Source organism: Diadema antillarum, unplaced genomic scaffold, assembly GCF_040938485.1.
Source record: "Diadema antillarum isolate AM-2024a unplaced genomic scaffold, OU_Dant_1.0 seq00001212_RagTag, whole genome shotgun sequence".
NCBI classification, from domain to species: domain Eukaryota; kingdom Metazoa; phylum Echinodermata; class Echinoidea; order Diadematoida; family Diadematidae; genus Diadema; species Diadema antillarum.
This window is the reverse complement of record NW_027272004.1, coordinates 1,098,029-1,123,007: the sequence shown is the minus strand read 5'-3', so window position 1 is coordinate 1,123,007 and position 24,979 is coordinate 1,098,029. Positions and strand designations below refer to the sequence as shown.

The 24,979-nt window shown below is 39.1% G+C and overlaps 1 protein-coding gene and 1 pseudogene across 1 annotated transcript in view; both read left to right on the top strand.

Annotated features, from left to right (window-relative positions):
• The window catches only part of LOC139744795 (uncharacterized), a 329,121-nt gene that overhangs the window by 203,578 nt on the left and 100,564 nt on the right, over nt 1-24,979 (top strand). The window lies entirely within an intron of this gene.
• Nucleotides 13,166-14,268, top strand: LOC139744781 (uncharacterized; annotated as a pseudogene).

The following is a 24,979-nucleotide window of genomic DNA, read 5'->3' as shown; positions in this document are numbered from 1 at the left end:
AACTTGCGATACTCAGGTGAGCGCTAGACCCGCGGGTCTCTTGTTTAATAGATTCTAGCCATAACTAAAACTCCATGTCAGGCGACTCTTTCTTTGTTGGTTTGTGTTGTGATGCAGGTCCAACTATAGTAGTAGTTGTAGCAGTAGTAATAGTAGTAGTTATATTGATGATAGGATACTAAAATGTGTACATGTATATGGTGTATGTAGATATAAATATATGTATATGGGTGAGAATTTTGAACGATGTACAATTGCCAATTTCGACACATTTTGACACTCTTTCTGTTAGAACACACAAGGATGATCTAAGAAACCAGATTATTTTATGTCATCTTAAAACCTGGTAAATTTAACTTCAGGAAATGTATGGTTTAGTTGACTTTTGGCTGATATTCTGCGTTTGACATGGACTTAAAGACTTAAAAATACGGTAGCAACGCTATTTTCACATTAATTTTTGTTTTTCAAACCAATGATGTGCCTTTTAAGGTGCGTGGCATCTAATATCTGACCGTGTTATTGATGTGACATATTATGGGTATGTACCACACAATTATATGAACTCTATGAGCACATATACAATTACAGAGAACAATTTAAATATCAAAGTCCTGAGCAGACGAACATCCGTGGTGCTTCATTTCTATCGCTGCTGCAAATTCTGCTTCGTAGTTCAACCTGTAATGTATTAGAAAATTTGGTGTTCCACCTTATGTACATATCCTGCAAAAAGTGTATGGCTGCTAGCTGTTCATGGGACATGACATTCTTTTATGCAAGATTAAACTTAGTTTTCGTCAAGGACGTGCGTAATAAAGAACGCAGCCCATTAGACGTTATTGGCGATATTGTCCTGAGTCATAATCAACTAAGATCTTGCCACACGATAATATAGTTATATGTATGTTTTGAGTTTCTGTCCTTCCCTTGCCAAATGCAAACCGAAATTACATTTTTAGACGAACCTCCGAGAAAAAATTAACGTCGATGATGATTAAAACATTATATTTTCAAAGTTTTGAAAGAGTTCGGAAGGCTACGTACTCTCTGCTGTCTAGTTACCCGTCCTCCAGCATGATCCTAGTAGTATAGTACGAACGTCCGTGACAATTTCAGCGAACGTCCGTGACAAATGCAATCCGACCGATTGGGATAATATGTCTCGAAAGTGTATTTTATTCTTTAAAACTTTCAGCTCCAATAGCGAAAAAAAAGTTTAAAAAGTAAACAATGAACGTAGAGCAGTAGTTTCAGAATTTTGATGCGGTATGTGATCATGATGAACAAGCACCTCAAATAATGTACTTGCAATTTTACGCGTGTTTTCCCTCTAATTATGTCTAATCGCTGAAAAAAACGAAACCATAGGAAAATAGCATTTTGCCGAATCTTTAATTTTTGTGCGTTTACATTTCTTTTTTTATGAGGTTTTGGAGACAATTGGCATTGTTGTATGTTCTAAAAGTTTCCGAGAAAGTAATTTTCTGATAATTACAAATATATCACTGTAAATTAGGTCAATGTTACTTGGAAATATAACCTAATTGCTGAGCCTCTCATACCCAAAAGTAAATAACGTTCAGCATTCAATTGACCTGTATTAACATAAAGAAAATGTTTTGCTCACGGATGTTCTTTGGCAGAATATTGAAATCCATGAATTTCATGGTAGGAGGTAGAGGAACAATGACACTTTTTAGTTACAGATGTTCCCCATGTATATCTTTTGAGTAAAGGTAGCTGCCATCTCAAACAGAACACATCCATTTTTGCTCTCCATCACGGAAGTTCGCTGTGATTGTCATTATATCTTATACCTTCATATATTATTTTTCTCTTCACAACGATTTTCTCTCATTCCCTAAGTAGCCTGAACATGCTGCGACCAAAAACAAATAAAACAAAAACAAAAAGTCCGAAAAGTGCTGCGTAGTCACATTTAGAATGTAATGAAACGAAAAGGCTGAAATGACTAAAAAAGTCTCTAGTGGTCATGTGGCTAGAAGAAACGTAAAAGTTTTAAAAGAATGTGGAAAAAGTAGAATTAAAATGAGCAGAAACGGATAATTCTGACTCATATATTTATTTTTTTCAATTTTACATTTAACCCTAACCAGGCTGGGCTTTTTGGGGTGTTCTGTGGCCGGGGGGGGGGGGGGGGGGGGGGGGTTGATCTTGAGATCTCGTCGATTACGCAATCGCCATGTAAACTGGCACATGCATTACCTGTGGCGCAATCTACCACATTATACAAAAAATGCAAATTTTTATTATACTAATTAATTATGCTAATATATGCATAAAATCTTACATGTTGCTCTAAATCAGAACGTAAAGGTCCTAGAATCCTAATTTTTGGTGATGGCATTCTTTGTAGCATTCCTAACAATGTGCTTGAAAAAAAAGATTCGGTATCAAAGTTAATTTCTATTTTATTGTTAAATGAATTTCTTATGTATTTCTTTGTTCTTTGACTTTTTTATCATTTTTTCGCAAAATTCATGACAAATCCTTTTCCAAGCATAACTATGCTAAAATTTATTGAGTTTATTTATTTGTTTATTTCAGTTTTATTTCCACAGGGTAGTCTCATCAAGACGAGCAGGTCCTGCTCTTCCAGAGAGCCCTGCCCATGATAAAAATACATAAACATTCATCGTAACACAAAGTTAACCTTCATACATTATTGAACAGTATTTAAAACATGAAAATCTACACACATGAATACTTATCATAATACAGACAATCAAAATGAAATAAAATCATCTCAATAGATATATTTCTTTACATAGAATAAAAGTGAAATAACCCATCCCCCCCCCAAAAAAAAATCATAATAATTGCAAACCCACACGCCTACGTACCGACACACAGTGCAGGCCACTTGGCGCAGACACGTTGGTGCACCAACCCGAAAATCTAACCCTGCCATTACTCCCGCGCACGCACGCACGCACACATGTATACCGTTACACACACACACACAAACACTCACACACACACACATATACACACACATTACATACACACACACACACACACACACACATGCACACACACATCCGCGCGCGCACACACACATGTACACACACACACACACACACGCACACGCACATGCGCGCGCGCACACACACACACACACACACACTCATACATCGTCCCATACTATCTTACACTCCACTTCCAAATGCATAGCGAACTCATGCATGATACATAGTGTCCCTGTATGGGGGATGCACACACACAAGCGGGAAGGTGAGACCTCCGTGAGTACCCGTGCGCCTACACTGTACGTACACACATACACGTGCTCGCGTGTTATACACATTCAACCTATGAAAGTGAAAATAATAATATCTTTATGAATAAGGTGAGAAAACTCCGTTTGCATAGACTTTACACACAAAATCACGTTTTTGAGCAATTTTCGGTCTGACAGTAGATGTGCAGCGTCGTAACGGTATGCGCAATTTTCGCGAAAATGGTGTCAAAGGACGCGCGAACTTGAAAGTAAAAAGTCAGTGAACGGCGCAGTAAACAAGAATTTCGCGCGGCGGATAAGTCGCAAAAAGTGTCGGGGGGGGGGGGGTTGATTCAACCCCCCAGGCCTTTTTTAGGGTTAAGAGTCAGAGAAATCGTCAAGTTGTTTTTGCTTTTGTGTTTACTTTGAAATCACATGTCAAAATCAAAAGTGATGATTTGGTAATAGGTTTGAAGTCGCAGTTTGATACGCTTGCTCTTCCAAAGATCCGTTTCTCCGAATGCCCGTTATTCCCTGCAATGATTATCCCAAAGGGTTGAATTCCGAAATTTAAAAAAAAAAGTTCGCAATTAATGCAGGAAGTTCCTTATTCCGAAAGGTTTGTCAATCCGAAAATTCACTATTGAGGTTCGCTATTTCAAAGGCTCGTTATTCTAAAAGTTGAATGGGCCTGATATTTGTTTAGGTGAAAACGATATTATGACAGGTATGAGGTTTCTAAATCTGGTTTTCAATTTGTTTCCACATTTGGCTTACCGAACTTTATTTTATGTCCCATTTCACTCGAAAATTTTCACTCTAAAAAGAGTGAAGACAAAAAAGAGTGAAATTCGAGTGAAATTGGAGTGAATTTTTAGTGAAAATGCTCATTTTCACTCATTTTGGAGTGACGTCAGGGATCACTCGAAGATTTTGGAATGATCCCTGACGTCATTCCAAAATGAGTGAAAATGAACATTTTCACTCAAAATTCACTCCAATTTCACTCGAAATTCACTCTTTTTTGTATTCACTCTTTTTAGAGTGAAAATTTTCACTCGATTTTTTTAGAGAGTAACACACACACACAAATTCGATTAGCCTTCAGAAATTCCTATCATTTAAAGCATAAAAAAAGCTTCGTGATTAAATGAACCTTAATCAATTTTCCAATGAACAAACCGTATGAATAACAAACCTCCGAAATACATGCAACGCGCTACAAAATGTTCATGATAGAAAGCATATTGTATAATATCAAAGTCACAAACATTCATCTAGTTACTATGTACTTCGTAAGTTTTGTTATGATGATACTTTGGAGTAAGGAACCTTATCTGACTGATATAACAAAACAAATTCTCCTCGGTAACAGTGTGTAACAGAAGGAAAAACCGCAGAGGGATTTCTTTTTATACTCACTGAAACGTGAAGCGTTTGCCCTCCGTAGCTAAAGTTCGTATTTCGATAATGGAACACATTTCTTTTGTTTTTCTTTGTCAATTCTTTGTCGTATTCAGCTGTGACCATGTTCGTTATAAGCAAATTTAGCATTTTAGACAATAGATAACAAATTTAGGACCTGAATCTTTACTTCGTGGTTACGAAATTTTGATAAATATTCGTTCTCAAGGACGTGCACCATATATCGCGATTACATGGGAGCGTTAATTTTTTGAAATCAGTCAACTCTCAATGCGATCTTTTTCCATTTTGTTTTTCATACGAAATTCGTTTAATAACCGATCTTCAGTTAAGGCATTTAGAGTTATAATAAAACATGTTGTTAAAAGCATCATGGAATTTATTTGAGTAATGGTAATGAAAACATGTGTGTGGGAAATAGTGGTTTTTTCCCCAATTTTCACAGGTTACCGATGGCCTGCTTACACTGAAAAGGCATGATATATCATTTGATTCTTTAGACCTGAAGTGTAAATTAATAAACTGAGACCCGCGATAGGCTGGCATAAAACTTTTTTGACCATTATTTTTGTCGATTTATTTATTTATTTTTTTTTTGGCAGAAATCTAATCTTTGATATATTTTCTACATCTACACTGAATTTCATAGCCTAATACTAAATTTTGCATGGTGTAGAATCACGTGCATTTTGCTTTCACGAAAATGTCATGCTCGCGAAATTTTCCACATAAAGGAAATTCAACATTTATACCATGAAAATAAAAAGAAAATACACAGGGCTCCTACTAATATATCAATGCGATCCTGAGTGGCCATCTCTGCCAACTTGGTGCTTTTATCCGCCGTGTAACAGTAATCTCAAAATCGGACGTTCAGCGACATGATTTTTCATTTTTCTTGTTGTGGTGGTTTACATCTTCTTCTTTTTGTCCTATTCATCGTACATCTAGCAAGGCTTGCTGTAGGGATAAGCGTTTGAATAAACCCTGTACTTCAGAGCCTCTTTTCTTAGTTCACAACTTTCCAGAATGTGTGCCTTTTCTCCGATATTTAAATAGGCTAGTAGAGTCCATTGAAATTGAGTTACACATCATTTCAAAGCTTACAGTCTGCTCTTTCAGAATCTACCATGAACTAGAAATCCACATCGTTGACGTTTTGTTGGTTTTGTGCTGAAGGGTCACATATTTTGCATATACCCTTTGAATCTTAGTTGCCGGTTCGGGCAACAAGAAGGAAACTTTTTTTTCGGAAATTTGGTGTTCTCTTGCTTCAGTTAATGTCAAGATAATTAATGTGTTTGATTGTCATTGAATTATCGAGAATTTGACTTAAATAGAATGTAAAAGCAAAATGTCATACTGTATGCTGCTATGTTAAATGTTTTATTTTGGCATTGTTATCGGCGTTGAAGTTAATATCTTTTTTCACTGTATTTAAAGCGTTGAATGGATATTAAATCACATAAATGCTTTCTTCCAGAATTATCCAATGAATCGGAAGCACAAAGGTATGGCATTTATTCTTAATAACTCCAACTTCGCAAGGGGCATAGAAAGGAAGGGATCAGAAGTTGACTTAGAAAATGTCCAGCACGTATTCACGGAAATCGGCTACAAGACCATATCATTCCAGGACCTCACTGCAGACGTAAGCTGATCACAATCTTCACAAAAGTCAGTTTCAGCAGAAAGCCAGTTAAAGTGCCTTCTAAAAACCAAAATATACTACCATTTTTTTAATTCATCGTGTACTGAGAAGAGAAAGTCATTAGTAGGTGTTACGAACATTCTGTTTCTGAATATTTCATACCATTTTTCCACTGAAGAATAATTATGCCATTTTAGGAAGAGAAAATCTCCATAAGCATTAGCATGCTCTGATGCATGTTATAGTGTGCCTTGCATAACATAACACGATTAGTTAGTTAAGAACTTTAATGTACGATAAAACAGTAAAGATGACTACAACAACATTGGAATAAACACAACTGTATTGACTGCCATGGAACTTAAATTTATATCATGAAATAGGAAATCTTGGATGAGCTCGCCTCACTGAAGGAACGGATTCAGAAATCAGACACCTCGGTCGTCCTTGTCTTCATGAGTCATGGAAACAAGGAAGGGATTTGTGGGATCGATAAAGAAGTCGTTAACGTGAAGGATATCAAGAAAATGTTTTCCGGAAAAAAATGTCCTCATCTAGATGGAAAACCCAAAATACTTTTCTTCCAGGCTTGCAGAGGTGGTAAGTGCAATATTGTTTTTGAATGTTCATTATATTTGTTGACTTGAGTCTACAGATGGATTCTTTCATTTCATCTAAACTTATTGCTGCAAGGAAGCGGATTGGTTATTCGCAAGACATCGTGACTTAAAAGTTGGTTGTTAGATTTGACCACAAAGAATATCACATAATACGACTAAAAAATAAACCCTTTAAATGAGTTTCCCTGTTCAGATTGACAGGGGGTAATTTTGGCTCATTCTTAAGCGCGTTTGCTTCCACCCACCCCCTCCCATAAACCTTCCTCCCCCCCCCCCCCCCCCCCCTCCCACCGGTCCTTTCCCATAGACTTGGTACACATGTAGATTGACAGATTTCCAAATATGTCATGGAAGGCGTACACGGTATCTGTCGCTTCAGTTCCAAAAATGATTAAAGTTCCTTTTTCTGGGAGGGGATATTTCCTCTCAATTACCAGTGACCTTTTCCCGCTTGTTGTCCCTGCATTGATCTAGTACACTTTGGGTATTAAAATTACCAAATTTTCCTTACAACAGTAATCGTAAGATATTTTTATTTAAATTCTAAAAATGCAAAACCTCTCTCGTATGCCAGGTGCGTCCATCCTGCAGGGCAGGGGGCAGTTCAAAACAAACAAAAAGTCGCCAGACATGAATTTTTAGTTAAGACCATAATCTTTCTGAAAGACCAGACTTTAAGCTTTAAAATGATGTTTAACTCAAATCAAATGGACTCTCCTAACCTATCTAAATATTGGAAAGAAAGCACAAACTCAGGAAAGGTGTGAACTGAGAAAAGAGGCTCTAAAGTACAGTGTCTATTCAAGCGCTTAATCTTTACCAAACCATGCTGGCTGTGCGATGAATGGGACAAAAAACAGGAAGTAAACCCCCAGAGTAACAACAATGAAGGGATTATCAGATTAAACTGAAATTGAGCATGCCTCATTAGCATACTCTGTCCATAATTAATGCCAACTTTCAAAGCAGTAGCACTATCCTTTCAAAAGTTATTAGAGTTGAAAGTGAAGAGTGAGGACAAGGTTTTTCAGAAATGAAAAAGGGATTCTAAAGACGCACCTAATCACACTATTCTACCAAAAATGTTCGAGATAAACTGCTAAAAAAACACACTTTCCTGCCCGTTTTATGATACCACATTTTAGCATAATGTAAAAGAAGACCCGCTCTTTCAGAAAATATGAAAAAGTCAAGCTCGGCTAGGTTGACCCATTTCACTTATTTTCAGTCCTCACGCAAAATCAGTGTGTGCGACTTTTTGTTCGTTTTGAGGTGCACGGTCACATATATATAGATATACATATAATATTATTATAAACAAACATATATTTATTTATAGCAGGGCCAATCATTTCACTCTGAAATGATTTCCGAGACAGTAAAAAATGTGACCCGGTACAACAAAATGGTCCTAAAGTCGCGCAAGGTCGAAGCCGTGAAAATTGAGTTTGAAGTCAGAGCATCAAAATTGGTCAAAACTTACGATTTTCTGAATTTGACATAATTTTGAAGTAAAATGATGAAAAGAAAGATAAAAAAATAGCGTTTTTCTAGGCCATGTTTTTTGGCGTTTCAACGAAGCAGAAACTGGTTCGAACATTTGGATTGAGCGCAACACTACCCTAACAACGACCAGAGTGATCTCATTGGTCAGTTTGCTGCTTGCCGCTAACCGAAGCGTGAAGCTCGCACACTGCCCAGTCGACTGGTGCGTGCTGGCGGAATGCGCTATGCCCAGCCGCTTCTCCTGGCATCCTGGTCACTGATTGGTCGGTGAGGAGACCGTCGACGCTGTGTTTGTATGAACATTTCGGGGGTTGCTAGGGCTTACCTTCTATTGTCCGGAGGTGAATACTGACTTGCGTGTCCCTTGATCGTGATTGCGTCGCAATGAGAACTTTAGGGCGCTTTTCTCGAAACAGTGATTTCTCAGACGTCTCGACATGCTCTCTTTTAAACATCGATATCTCCGCAGCCGATCATTTTTATGAGATGCGTTATATATCAATTTAAAGCAGAAAGATTATGGAATTGTGTCATGCACTTTTCAAATAATTGACCTCGCCCGACTTTAGGATCATTTTGTTGTAGCGAGTCACAAATGTTTTCGCTTTTTTTTTTTTGCCGAAATTAATTAGCCAAAAAGTTCACCCATAGTGTGCACTAAATCCTTTGAATTTCAATTTTTAAAATAAAAAAAAAAAATCTCCCTCTTATGGGAGAGGTATATCTCCTCTAACACCTGTTCATAACCATCACACAATAAGTAAATTTGGGAGATTAAGATATTTCTGAAAGTCAATTCCAACAAATTCCAAAGTCTCCCCATGTGGATGTGGGACATCCTCTTTCAATATACCCCGCCCTGTTCGTATCCATAGTTTTTTTGATTGACAATGTCCGAAATATTCCATCATAAATATATATCAGATACATTTTCATTTCATTCTTCAAATGCAAAACCTCCTACGGGAGGGGGCTGGGGATCATCCCTTTCACAACCCCCATCTGCTATATTAGCCTCCCTTTCATGCATTGAATGTGGCTTCACTGTAGACTCATTTTTTTTTTTCAAATACTCCTCCAAAAGCGAGCTTCTGATTTTTGCATTTCCATCATAAAAGTGCAAAAGCTTCCTTGTGTTGCGGGTGATACGTCCTCCCACATCCTTCCCACCGCTTGGTCTCCTTCAAGTAAGATGTCAGACTTACCACATTTCGGATAATTATTTTTCAAAAGCGTGCGTCAGACCGTTGAATTTCAATTTCGAAAATGCAAAAGCACCTTCAAATTGGGAGGGGGGGGGATAGTGATGACGTACACCTAAAACAACATTTGGGATACCGCGACTCGGTGTAAAAATGGCCCATTCACTTTTTCTGATTTTTTTTTTTTTATAGAAAAGAAAATCCCCAAAGCTCACTTAAAGTGTGCTTCATATCGCTGAATTCACCCACTTGGTATTTTACCCGATATTTACCGGATTGTAACAAGTAATAACGCATTCATTACCTTGGTTACACCAGTGGGTAGTAACAGAGAAATAGTAGACCAATTTCCCCGTTCTTACCATGCACCCAACATTACTCCATTTACCCAATATTATCATGTATGATGTAACCGATATTTCCAGCATTTCCATGTTATTACCATCCGATATTACTGCACTAACTACATATTACCCGTAATATGATGAAACTGATATTTTCGGCATTTCCAAGTTATCAAAACCGATATCACTCTATTTACCCAATATTAGCTGGTATGATGCAACCGATATTTTCAGCATTTCCACGTTATTACCACCCCGTCATTACTGCATTTACCCAATTGTTATTAGTCAGTATGATGTAACCGATATTACCCCCATTCTCCTGGTATTACCACCCGATTTTTTTTTATTGGTAAAAATCACTACATCCTATTCGTGTATACGTATGAAGACATGGTTACTAAAATTAGGTGACACATTTTCTTATTTGAATATTCATGACTATGCAATAATATTCCTGCTCCAAAATCACCAGATATGACCCCATTTGCCCAGAATTGCCAGAGATGACGTAACCGATATTTCTAGCATTGTCATGTTCTTACCGCTCAAGAGCCGATATTACCCCATTTACTTACTATTACCAAATGATGATATAACCAAAATTTCCGGCATTGCCATGTTAAAACCTTTGGCATGCGTGCATGGTGATACCTAAACATAATATGTGTCCGCCTAGCTGTGACGAAGGGAACACTGCACACATTTTTTTTTTTCCAAACACATATCCCAGAAAAGGAGACTAGTCGAACAGGTTCCAGTTGAGGTCATCATTATGGAGATTGAGAGTACTTATAGACAATCAAAAGCTGCACGTTACCAACATGCTCATGAATGTAACTATAACACCACAACACACATGTTCGTTTTGATTAAAAAAAAAAAAAAAATCTGTGCATAAGCACAAAAGCACTTTCTGACCAAGTGCATTATGCATGAAACAAAAATCTGTTTTTATTTTCCAGCAGGTAAAGACATATTTTGTCTTAGCTCTCTCTCGTACTTACATATATTTGCATAAACTTGAGTAGTAAAAACAGGGCTTTTCCTGAATATCATAAGGACAAACATTTCACAGACTTCAATTAATTATCAAAAGAGGGATATTATTGAAGCCATTTTCCCCCAACCAAAATAAATATATGAAAAGAAAACATTGACACATAACTTTGGGGCAACACCCTTTCCGTGACTTTGGAAAAATTGCAAAACATCCTCTTGTTGGAGGTACGCAGAGAGATTTTCTTTTTTTCTTCATCTTATTTTCAATTTAGGATTTCAGTTAAAAGGTTATCAGAATTGAAAGTGAGAAGTGTGCAAAGGATTATCAAGAAATGAAAAGGGGCCTCTAAGGTAAAAGTGATATCACTACTGTGCTGAGAAAGGTTTTAGAAAATTTGAAAATGCACTTTCCCATTCATTTTAAATACAGAAGAAAGAAAGCTCTTTAAGAAAATATGGAAACGTAAATATTGACTTGGTTGACCCGTTTCCCTTTTTTGAGTGCTCACGTACAATCAAGGGGTGCAACTTTTCGTTCGTTATGTGATGCATGCACGGTCATATTTGGTCTTAGTCAAATTTTGGTGTGATATTACGGTAATATCCTGTAATATAGGCAATTAGTAACAAATTGCCCAATGAGCATGCAGTCCTGAACAGGCAAAATGTCCCTATTCATAGTCTTCATCCCACCCCCCCCCCCCCCATCGGCAGATTTCGCTAAATTTCTTGATTTGAGAAACTCTATGTGTGATCATATTTTACTGGAATACCACCTCTACATCCTCCTCTTTATACATCCTATTCCCAATTGATGCATCTGTATCACATGCTTCTATATATCAGCAAAAATATTGTAATGCATGTATACATGGTTACTAAAATTAGATCACACACACACTTTAATTAACATATGAAATACCTCTTCATAATGTTGCATAATATTTTGACACCCCCAGCATTCTTTAGAGAAAGGGGATGTTACATAGAGTTAGGCAATTCTCCATTACCTAACTATGTAATGTAGTTTCCATTCGTGCTTTAGTCCTTTCCCTTATAGTTCGATAAGCCCTTGCTATAGCGCAGTAACCCCAACACCTGTCCATCACCCCTCATGTCAATAGGAGTCTTTATGTCAGACCACCAAGGTTAGTTTCCTCCTAACAACCCCACATCAAAGTATCCACTCCCATTGTGGTCAGAAAGTTATCACCCCTTGTCCAGTTCCCTTCCTGCCACAAATCCATCTCCCATTACCCTAAACACTGTTCCTTTGTTTCAGGCCCCAAAATGAGTAAGACCACACCCTACGTTTCCATGCTTACAGTGAATTGACCAATCATATTGTGTATGGACCATGTGCTTTTCAGGATGAGATTTTCCCCCAAGTTTTAGAGATAGTTTCTGAAAGTAGAATCAACCCACTTCTACTCCAGGCTTCAGCCAGATGAGTTAGCATTTCATCTGCTCTTTAAAACATGTGATTTATCTGTGGTCATTGGAGATACTTGTAACTCTTGCCACTCCTATGTTACACTTTGGCTATTCTGCTGTCTGAGTTTCGAGACTCAGAAATAAACACTTCAACTGCATATCATTGGACTCCACAACTCCTTTATTTCATCGATGACTTTAACAGCGTAATCGCATGTTTGAACCTGTACCTCTCCACAATATCATAACACAAAATGGCAACTTCGATCCCAAATGGCGCCTAGCGCGCCAATACACAACATGGTGGAGAACCCGGCTTGAATTCATCACAAAAAATCGAGGAGAATCCGGTTTCTTTGACTTGACTGCTATGAGAACAAGGTAACACTGCTGATCAACATCGACATCAGCTGCTGCTAAGCAAAACAAAGTTGTGGAGAACTGCCATCTATAACCAATAAAGGGAGCAAAGTTTCATCTTCCCAGGACCAGTAAAGTTTTGTCTTGCTGTACTGTGGATGTCAAAGACTAATTGACGAAACTTACAAGTATCACTGCACAATTTGCCAGGTCTGTGACAACTCTCATTTTTATACTTGTTCATGTTACTTAATTTGCACGTTTTTGTTTTGTTCAAACCCTTTACTTTGTTAGATATCTCTTTGTACTTTTCATATTATATAACTTGTTTCAATCATACCCTTTTGAACTACCCGATTACTTGACTCATTACCACAATGACTACCACCACCACGACCACACTTAGACAACTGACTTCCTACCGTCCAAATTTACCGGTGACCGACTTGACTGTGACGAGTGCACAGCGCACATGCTGTCATTCGAAGACTACTTAGACGCACATGATATTGACCAGTCCAAAAATGACAATTTACCGACCATACTTAAAACATTTAAACGGACGTTAGCCGGACAGGCGCGACTATGGATCGACAGTATTACCCCAAAGACATACGATGACCTAAAGACCAGTTTCAGACGTCGATTTAGTCCTGCTAAGTCGTCATATGCTAGGGTGATCGACTTCAATACCATGACAATGACCGACGGGGAAAGTGCAGAAACTTTCCTGCAAAGACTCCGACAGACCGCAACCCATATTGACTATGGGGAGACTCAAATTAGGGATCGACTACTGAACTCACTGACCCCCGACTGCCGTGCCGCCGTCCTCATGTCGGGACCGACCACGACTCAGACTTCCGACCAAATAGCTGCCAAAGCGCAGCTATTTCTGGACTTGCGTAGGCACACGACCCAGACTACACATTTGCGACTCAAGGTGACTTAGACAGACTGACTGAGGAAATATCCTCATTAAAATTGACAAGACATGACGACAAAGGTAAAGTGAACCCTGACAATAGATATAATCGACATTCCCGTCCCCCAACCCCCCACCGCAGCACTAGTCGTACCCGTAGCACTAGTCGTGACAGACCCCGTGACACAAGTCGTGGACGTGACACTCACATGCACGATAGAACCTACCGCACTGACCGGAGTAACAGCCGCGGACGTGACCGACAACCTCGTCCAAAATGCTACCACTGTGGCATTGCCGGTCACATGTGGCGGCAATGTAGGAAACGACTTCGGGACTAAAAATACGCCAGTAGACAGAACCATCCCCAATCACGCCAATACGGCCCACCAGGACATGATTACCATTACCCCACCCCACCACCACCCCACTTTAACCAACAACAACAACAACAACAAAACTTACATGCGGGACAATACTATACCGGACCACAAATTCAGGGTTTTCAGTAAGGGAGGAAACTTTCAGCGCTCAGAACTTCTCCTCCCATGCTAACAGGCCCAGTAATGACTCGAAATCGACATACTTAGGGAATGATGATGTTGACATACAACGACTTGACACTGGTAAGAACATTTTCATTTTGTTTGACAGTGGCGCGACTAAAACTCTAGTTTCTGACAGGTACGTGAAATCGACCCCGCCTCTCTCCAACCTGAAAAGACAAAGAGTAACCCCTACACGGTTTAGATTAGGGAACGGGCAGTTCCTTCAATCGCAGTCGGCGATTACATTCAGAGTCACTATTCAGGCCACTTCAGGGACACAAATTTGAAATTTCTGCCCTCATTGTGGAGAATCTTGTTGGTGTTGACCTGATTTTAGGGACGAATACACTATCGGACTTAGACGGGACTTTGACATTCAGGAACAACAGGTTCAAGATCAAACGGAAACGACTACCTTTCTCCCCGACAAACAATGTGACTATCAACCCGAAAGACTCAACACTCATGACCTTACAGGGACAGGCACCGCCACAATTCCGTAACACTGACGTCATACTGACTGCAAACGACTACCTTGGTAGACATTGCCCCTCTACCATGGTTGTAACATTGTTGAAGGGCAGGACTCAAATACTAGTGACTAATACTTCTGACCGACCCCTCTAATTTGCAAGAGGCAGACCAATTGCATACCTCGACATGGCATGCCCCATAACTGTGTCTGAGCCCCTTCCCACTGACAAGGTGAAGGTGACCTTAATTGACCAGCACACGGACAATATTTACAGCACCCAACTCTCTACCCCACGCCCAGACGGTAACCGTGGATACCAGACTAGACAAGACAACCTCAAGAGATACCCCCACCTTGACCCCAGCGACCCAATTGCAAGCATGACTGAAGACCAGATAATTAAGGAACATATTGACTTAAACAACAGCATACTGTCCCCTACTGAGAAGGACCAATTGAGACAATTACTAAGAGACAATAGGCCTGCATTTTCCTTGTACGGCGAACTTTCTAGCTGCCCCGACTTTGAAGTCGACATTGAATTGACTGACGACACACCATTTTTCATACGCCCCTACTTTGCCACAGAACCCGACAAACGACAGATTGAAAAGGAACTTACGAAACTTGTGAAGCTAGGAATACTAGAAATCGGACCACAATCATACACATCACCAGTACTACTAGTAGCTAAAAAGGACAAATCGGAAAAACGTGTTGTGACTGACTTTCGATATATGAACTCAAAAATCAGACGAATAAACCACCCTTTTCCCCTACTGACAGAGACCCTTAAACGAATCGGACAAGCAGAGACTAAAGTAATGAGTGTCATTGACCTCAAATCCGCCTTTCACTGCATACCCCTCTCAAAATCTGCGCAAAAATACACCGGTATTGCCTCATACCATGGAGGTAAACACTACTACTACAAACGGCTAGCACAAGGACTTAACGTTTCCCCCGGACTCTTCCAAGCCAAGATTGACGACATTTTAGGTACAATTCCCTACTCTCATGACTTTTGTATTGCCCACCATGACGACATTATCTTATTTAGCCCCGACAAGACGACTCATAAACAACACTTGACACAGGTGGTAAAGGCACTTTCTGACAACGGACTGAAAATCAGCCCGAAAAAGTGCAAACTCTTTAGGGATGACGTCGACTACATGGGACATAGGTTAACCATTATCAAGGATGGTGAGACATGCTATCAACCACTGAATAATAGGTGCGCCTCAATACATAACATGACAAGACCTAAGACCCCCCGACAAGTAAGACGATTAATCGGTGCAGTAAACTATGTAGCAGGATTTTTTCCCAACATACAGACAATACTCAAACCACTGCACCAACTGACCAGGAAGAAAACAAAATTCAAATGAACTGATGAACATGACAAGGCCTTCAACAAAATTAAAGAGCTAATGACAACCCCCCCCCCCCCCCTGTACTGCATATGCCCCATCGAAATGGACGCTTCAGACTAAACAGTGACACCTCAAGGACTGGTACTGGTTCATACCTTACTCAAATAATACACGGACAAGAACGACTACTAGGATACTACTCGAAAGTTCTCCCTGATGCATGTAGGAGATACAGCGTCACTGAATTGGAATTGTTTGGCCTTCTGATCAACATTACTGCTGTCAAACATGTGTTAAAGGGATGTGAATTTGATGCCTTCGTTGATCACAGTGCTATTGCGCAAATTTTGAAATCCAAAGAAGAACCTAGTACAACTAGACTCCAGAAATTGCTGCTCAAAATTATCGGAATATGCATTCAAAATTGGGTACAAAAAGAGAACAGAGTTAGTTTTAGCAGATTTTCTTTCCCGTGTTCCAAGTGAACAGCACCCGGAAATAGATCAGGTAATTCCCCTTTTCTTTAGCTTGTTTAGCGAGAGTGACTTTACTCTTCACCCCGTCCAGCCAGTTGAACGACCCATGACATGTGCATATGCAAAACAGATGGGAGTTACAATCCCAGACACGTGCCAATGACCCAACACCTCAAGCATCTCCCACTACTACAGCTCCTCCCCCACATCCACCCCCTAAACCTAAATTAGGCAAAACAAATGGCACACATGAACGACCAACCAACCAGAGACAAGAACCAAAACATGACACACCCCCAGCCCCAACTCCAGTCACTACACATTTCCACATGCACACGTTCCCATGACAACCATGCCCCTTCCACGCGACCTCCTACTCGACATACACCTGTTACTCCTCAACTTCACGAACCGAGATTAGTTGACAGACATAACGACCACCAACACCAACACAGGCACAACTCTAACGACCAATACCGAGAAGTACCGCCTGACCTCTACACCCCGCCTAAGCCACTGACCACTAAGGTAAACATTGTTGTAGCTGGACACATCCCAAAACGACATGAGCTAGACAAGTTTACTGACTTGATCAAACGGAAAATAATCAGAGACTACAACCTTCCCATTGACATGCGACAAATAATGACTGAACAGCAAACCTCGCCTTTCTTCAAGCCTGTTTATGACTATTTGTCACATGACATTCTACCTAGTGACAAAAGAGCAGCCAAAACAGTGAAATTAAAGGCTGAAGAGTACATTTTGTGTGACGGCCTACTGTTCAGACTTTTCTTCACAAAGGACGATGACTTCAGACTACAGCTAGCTATCCCAGAATCTTTGACTGACACCATCATCTCCCAACACCATGATAACCTCCTGAGTAATCACCAAGGGACCCAACGGACTTACTTGACAATTAGACGCAACTACTATATGCCCAACATGTTTGACAGAATTAACAACTATGTCAAAGCTTGCTTGCGCTGCCAGCAATTCAAGGGCAAACCAGACAAGGAAAGACACTTTCACACGCGAATACCCGACTCTTACAGACCATTCCAACGTATTAGTCTAGACTTCAAGACAATGCCAAGTTCACAGACAGGATTCAGACACTTGATGGTGATTTGTGATGAAATCACTCGATTTGTTGTTTGTGCGCCTTTAAAGACGCTAGACGCAGAAACAATATGCGAAGCACTTATCCAAAAAGTGATATGTATTTTTGGACCACCATCATGTATCGTGACCGACGCTGCTGCCTCACTGACCGGAAAATTACTGACCTTACTGTGTGACGCACTGAACATTTACAAGAAAGTAATTAGTGTTGCCAATCACGGTAGCCTACAAGTAGAACGACATATTAGAACTCTCTCCGACTTTCTCAAAATCAACCTTAACCAATTTGGAAATGACTGGGTAAGATACATCTCGACCACATGCTATGCCTACAACTCCTTTTCCTCTCCACATCTAGGTGACCATTCCCCCTATGAACTTGTTTTTGGCCGAGACGCTCCAAATCTAACCAACTTGACCTTCAACCCCATGAATGGACTTTCTCAGACATATGATCAATATGTGGCCCATCTCAAGAAGAAATTTGACCACATTTCTCATACCATGCTTTCACTGCAAAGAAAACAACAGAACAAGCAGAATGTAGAGATTGCCAATAGATTGAACAAATCACCGATCTACTCAGTAGGTCAATTAGTCTATTTGTACAAGCCTACATCCTCTTCCCTCACTGCTAACTCTCGAAAAATAGCAGCTAAATGGGTTGGACCCCTGGTCATTCATGAGATTTTGGATAGGACCCACTACATTCTGGCAACTCTCGAGGGAGAAATCCTGCGAGATGTTTTCAATTTCAACAGGCTGAAACCCTGTTTCATGAAAGCGTCTGACGAAAGAAAACCGATCACGCACATACAGCGACTGAAAGAAAGACTAACCTATAGGCAAAGCAGTACGAAACGAGACTGGTCAAAAATCTGAGAAGCCGTCAGTACAGTTCATGGATGAGCATGACAAAATCAGACCAGACTGTACTGCTGACCAAATTATGTGCCTGCAAACCACTGACCCATTCGATGACAGAGATTATGTTGACTCCCTACCCTCAAACGATGGCATAGCCGCCCCCACCCCCGTACAACAGCCTGCCCTAGAAAGGCAATTTGATTTGCTCATGAGTGCCCCCACAGACAATGAAATGTCATTACACAGAGGGCGATTCAAGGCTGGACAGTTATAAGTTCTGATCTCATTTGTTAGGAATGTTACTGATAATGACCCTTAAGACATACGTTTTTGGTGGAACATAGGGTTATACCCAGACATGCATGACTTGGTCCAAAGTATCTTGGCAGACAAGAATATTCCTGTAACTGGAACACCCAAGAAATTCATGAGACAATTGTATGCGTGACTTTGTAAATGTGACCCTGCACCTCAAAACACACAAAAAGTCGCCAGACGTGAATTAGGTGATCCGAGTATCCTCTCGGATCACCTATTGTATCTGTACGGATTCTTTCTTCTTCTTTAGGTGATCCGAGTATCCTCTCGGATCACCTTCTGTATCTGTACGGATTCTTTTTTCTTCTTCTTTATTTCTCCTCAAAAGTTGTGCAGAGGTTAGCTCAGAAAGTCCGCTGCCTGTCAATTTCAAAATTATACCATGTATGCATCATGTCCCAAAGACGGCAAATCTAATGTATCATTGTGATCAGTCGACCGTGACGTCACTATGACGTCATTATATGAAAACACATTCTCAATCATATCTCATTAATGAAATAGAATTTTTCAATGAAATTTACGTCACATATATTTAAAGTTATGCGCATTCTACTCATGTTCTCAAAATTCATATTTTCTCTTAAAACGTGCGCGTACGCGCGCGTTGAAATATTTGTATGCTCCAATCGAGCTCAAAATTTTTTTGCACACGTTTCAGACCATTTGGAGCATTTTTTGAAAAATTGAAAAAATCGGACGGACGCGTACGCGCGCGCGCATATACGCACGCACAGCTCATATGCAATTGAAATTTCCAGTTTTTTCACTTTGATCGCATGTCTGAAATGTCAAGGAATATTTATACCACGTTTCAAGTCAATCCGACTCAATATGACGTCATACGGGGCCGTCAAAGTTGAAATTCCGCGCGCGCGTCAATGGCGATATACAGTGCAACTATGCCAAAAAACTGTCAATTTTAAATCCGATTTTACTCGTCAGGATGGACGGTGACCCCCCATTTTCTTTACATATATTGAAAGCTGATGAGTTGTACATGTCATTTCATGGGTAGGCAATGCTGACAAAATGATTAAAAGATATCAAATTTCTTAATAAAGTAAAAAAAGTAAATTTTCAAAATGACGTCATCAAATTACAAGTTTACTCGAGCGTATCTCACTTATCCTCTGCCAATTTTCTCCCATATTTCAGTATGTTGTAGCTTATGAAATGTTCTTTCATTAATGTAAAAACAACATTTTGATTGGATGACGTCATCGCCTCGTAAAAATGGATTGAATGTATCCTTGTAGAATTTGACCAGTTTACGTGTTATCTCTATGGGAGAGCAGTTTTTCTGGCAGTGAAAATTGACATGACTCTCTTTTTCGAGCACTAGCTCACTTTTGCTTCGGTGAATTTTTCCCAGATTTTAGTATGTTGTAGCTGAGAATTTGGGCTATCGTAAGTGTGCCCTTCATTTTTTCATACGACGTCGGCATCACGTCGAAAAACTTGGTTGAAAATGGCACGTGGCTTCGATGCAGCGTCATTTTGCTTAATACACAGGGCCTATGGAGCATGAAATAGGTCATTGCATAGCGCATCCGACTCGTAATCCTAAGGTCCCTGGTTCGAGGCTCACCCCTGCCAATATTTTTTTTTCATTTTTTTAAACACTTTTTTTCTTCTTTTTCTTTAGTTAGTCTTAATCTCCCTTCCTAACTTTATCTTTTTCTGATTTGTTTATGCTTCTCCTTCAAATTTCTATAAAATAACATATTTTTTTCTTTATTTTTCTTTCTTTCTACTACTTTCTGTGCAATAGATGAACAACAACAATGGCTATCAATCCCATATTTTGCACATGTTTAGTTCATGTCACGTACATTATTTCATAAACTAACAACTACTTGATCAGACACCATCTTGGGTATGTAAATTAGGGTCAAAGGTCATAAATGTTTCATCCTGTATCTTGGTGAATACATGTCCTATCTTTCCCATATTTTGCACACACAAAGACCATGTAACAAGGATCATTTCACAAAATAACCACTTTTTGCTCAGACGCCATCTTGGGTGTGCAAAGTGAGGTCAAAGGTCATATGTACTTGTTGTTGTATCTTCGTTTTAGTGTATACAGATTTGGTACCAAAGATAGCAGATATGATCCGACTCCCTTTTCTAAATGAGAATCCAAACATCACACGGCCAATGTCTCTGACCACAGATGAAACCTGCATGGTCATGCCTATTGCGATCAGGACTTGAATCATTGATTAAAAAAAAGATCGGATCACCTTAATTTGTCAGTGATGACAAATTACAATCTCTAGTTTCTTTATTTCTCCGCAAAAGTTGTGCAAGAGTTAGCTCAGAAAGTGCATTGCCTATCAATGTCAAACTTATACCATATATGTATCATGTCGCAAAGACGACAGCGCAAGTAAAATCATAGTGATCAGTCGACCGTGACGTCACTATGACGTCATTATATGAAAACACATTTTCATGCATATCTCATAAATGGAATGGAATTTTTTAATGTAAATTACGTCACATATATTTCAAGTCAAGCGGGTTCTACTCATTTTCTCAAAAATTCATATTTATTTTAAAACGCGCGCGTACGCGCGCGTTGAAATATTTGTATGCTCAAATCGAGCTCAAAATTTTTTGCACACGTTTCAGATCATTTGGAGCATTTTTTGAAAAATTGAAAAAATTGGACGGACGCGTACGCGCGCGCACATATTCGCACGCACAGCTAGTATGCAATAGAAATTTTCAGTTTTTTTACACGGATGGGATGTCCAAAATGTCAAGGAATATTTCTACCAAGTTTCAAGTCAATCCGACGCAATATGACGTCATACGGGCCCGTCAAACTCAAAATTCCGCGCGTGCGTCAATGGGGATACACAGTGCAACTATGCCAAACAACCGCCAATTTTAAATCGGATTTTACTCGTCAGGATGGACGGTGACCCCCCATTTTCTTGACATATTCTGAAAGCTGATGAGTTGTACATGTTATTTCATGGGTTGGCTATGCTGACAAAATGATTAAAAGATATCAAATTTCTTAATAAAGTCAAAAAAGTAAATTTTCAAAATGACGTCATCAAATTCCAAGTTTACTCGAGCGTATCTCACTTATCCTTTGCCATTTTTCACCCAAATTTCAATATGTTGAAGCTTATGAAATGTTCTTTCATAAATCTAAAAACACAATTTTGATTTAATGACGGCATCACCTCGTAAAAATGGATTGAATGTAACCTTGTCAAATTTGACCAGTTTACGTGTAATCTCTAAGGCAGTGCAGTTTTTCTGGAAATGAAAATTGACATTACTATCTTTATCGAGCACTAGCTCACTTATGCTTCGGTGAATTTCTACAAGATTTTGATATGTTGTAGCGGAGACTTTGGGCTATCGTGAGTGTGCCCTTCGTTTTTTCATACGATGTCGGGATCACGTCAAAAAACTTGGTTGAAATTAAAATTTATCTTCGATGTATTGAAATATTTCTTTCTTTTTGCAACTTTATATGCAATAACTCAAGAAAAACATTCCCTATCACCACCATATTTTGCACATGTTTAGTTCATGTCACGAACATTATTTCATAAAATAACAACTACTTGATCAGACGCCATCTTGGGTATGTAAATTAGGGTCAAAGGTCATAAATGTTTCATCCTGTATCTTGGTGAATACATATCCTATCTTTCCCATATTTTGCACACGTAAAGACCATGTTACAAGGATCATTTCACAAATTAACTACTTCTTGCTCAGATGTCATCTTGTCTATGCAAAGTTGTGTCAAAGGTCATATGTACTTCTTTCTTTATCTTCGTTATGACGTGGTATCTCTATGGGAGGGAATTTTTTTAAATGTGAAAATTGACATGATTGTCTTTATCGAGCACTAGCTCACTTACCCTTCGGTGAATTTCTCCTCGATTTTAATATGTTGTAGCTGAGACTGTGCGCTATCGAATGTGTGCCTTCCTTTCTTCATACAATGTCGGAATCATGTTAAAAAACTTGGTTGAAATTAAAGCTTATCTTCGATGTATTGAGATATTTCTATGTTTCTGCAACTTTCTTTGCAATAACTCAAGAAAAACAGCCCTATCACTCCCATATTTTGCACATGTTTAGTTCATGTCACGTACATTATTTCATAAAATAACAACTACTTGATCGGACAACAGCTTGGGTATGTAAATTAGGGTCAAAGGTCACAAATGTTTCATCCTGTATCTTGGTGAATACATGTCTTATCTTTCCCATATTTTGCACACGCAAAGATCATGTTACAAGAATCATTTCACAAAATAACCACTTTTTGCTCAGATGCCATCTAGGTTGTGCAAAGTGGGGTCAAAGGTCATATGTACTTGTTGTATCTTCGTTATAGTGTATACAGATTTGGTACCAAAGATAGCAGATATGACTCCCTTTTCTAAATGAGAATCCAAACATCACACGGCCAATGTCTCTGACCACAGATGAAACCTGCATGGTCATGCCTATTGCGATCAGGACTTGAATCATTGATTAAAAAAAAGATCGGATCACCTTAATTTGTCAGTGATGACAAATTACAATCTCTAGTCTTCTTCTTCTTTCTTTATTTCTCCCCAAAAGTTGTGCAGAGGTTAGCTCAGAAAGTGCTATGTCTATCAAGTTCAAACTTATACCATGTATGTATCGTGTCCCAAAGACGGCAATCGAACTAAAATCAAAGTGATCAGTCGACCGTGACGTCACTATGACGTCATTATATGAAAACACATTCTCAATCATATCTCATTAATGGAATGAAGTTTTTCAATGAAATTTACGTCACATATATTTCAAGTTATGCGCATTTTACTCATATTCTCAAAATTTACATTTTCTCTTGATACGTGCGCGTACGCGCGCGTTGAAATATTTGTATGCTCAAATCGAGCTCAATTTTTTTTTGCACACGTTTCAGACCATTTGGAGCATTTTTTGAAAAATTGAAAAATTCGGACGGACGCGTACGCGCGCGCGCATATACGCACGCACAGCTCATATGCAATAGAAATTTTCAGTTTTTTCACACGCATCGGATGTCCAAAATGTCAAGGAATATTTCTATCAAGTTTCAAGTCGATCCGACTCAATATGACGTCATACGGGCCCGTCAAATTCAAAATTCCGCGCGTGCGTCAATGGGGATACACAGTGCAACTATGCCAAAAAACCGCCAATTTTAAATCGGATTTTACTCGTCAGGATGGACGGTGACCCCCCATTTTCTTGTAATATTCTAAAAGCTGATGAGTTGTACATGTCATTTCATGGGTTGGCGATACTGAAAAAATGATTAAAAGATATCACATTTCTTAATAAAGTAAACAAAGTAAATTTTCAAAATGACGTCATCAAATTTCAAATTCACTCGAGCGTATCTCACTTAAATTTCGCCAATTTTCACCCAGATTTCAGTATGTTGTAGCTTATGAAATGTTCTTTCATTAATGTGAAAACAACATTTTGATTGAATAACGTCATCACCTCGTAAAAATGGATTGAAAGTATCCTTGTAAAATTTGACCAGTTTACGTGTTATCTCTATGGGAGAGCAGTTTTTCTGGCAGTGAAAATTGACATGACTATCTTTTTCGAGCACTAGCTCACTTATGCTTCGGTGAATTTTTGCCAGATTTTAGTATGTTGTAGCTGAGACTTTGAGCTATCGTAAGTGTGCCCTCCATTTTTTCATACGACGTCGGCATCACGTCGAAAAACTTGGTTGAAAAATTGCATGTGGCTTCGATGCAGCGTCATTTTGCTTAATACACAGGGCCTATGGAGCATGAAATAGGTCATTGCATAGCGCATCCGACTCGTAATCCTAAGGTCCCTGGTTCGATGCTCACCCCTGCCAGTTTTTTTTTTTTTTTTTCTAAACACTTTTTTTTCTTCTTTTTCTTTAATTAGTCTGAATCTCGTTTCCTAACTTTATCTTTTTCTGATTTTTTCATGCTTCTCCTTCAAATTTCTATAAAAATAACATAATTTTTTCTTTATTTTTCTTTCTTTCTACTACTTTCTGTGCAATAGATGAACAATAACAAT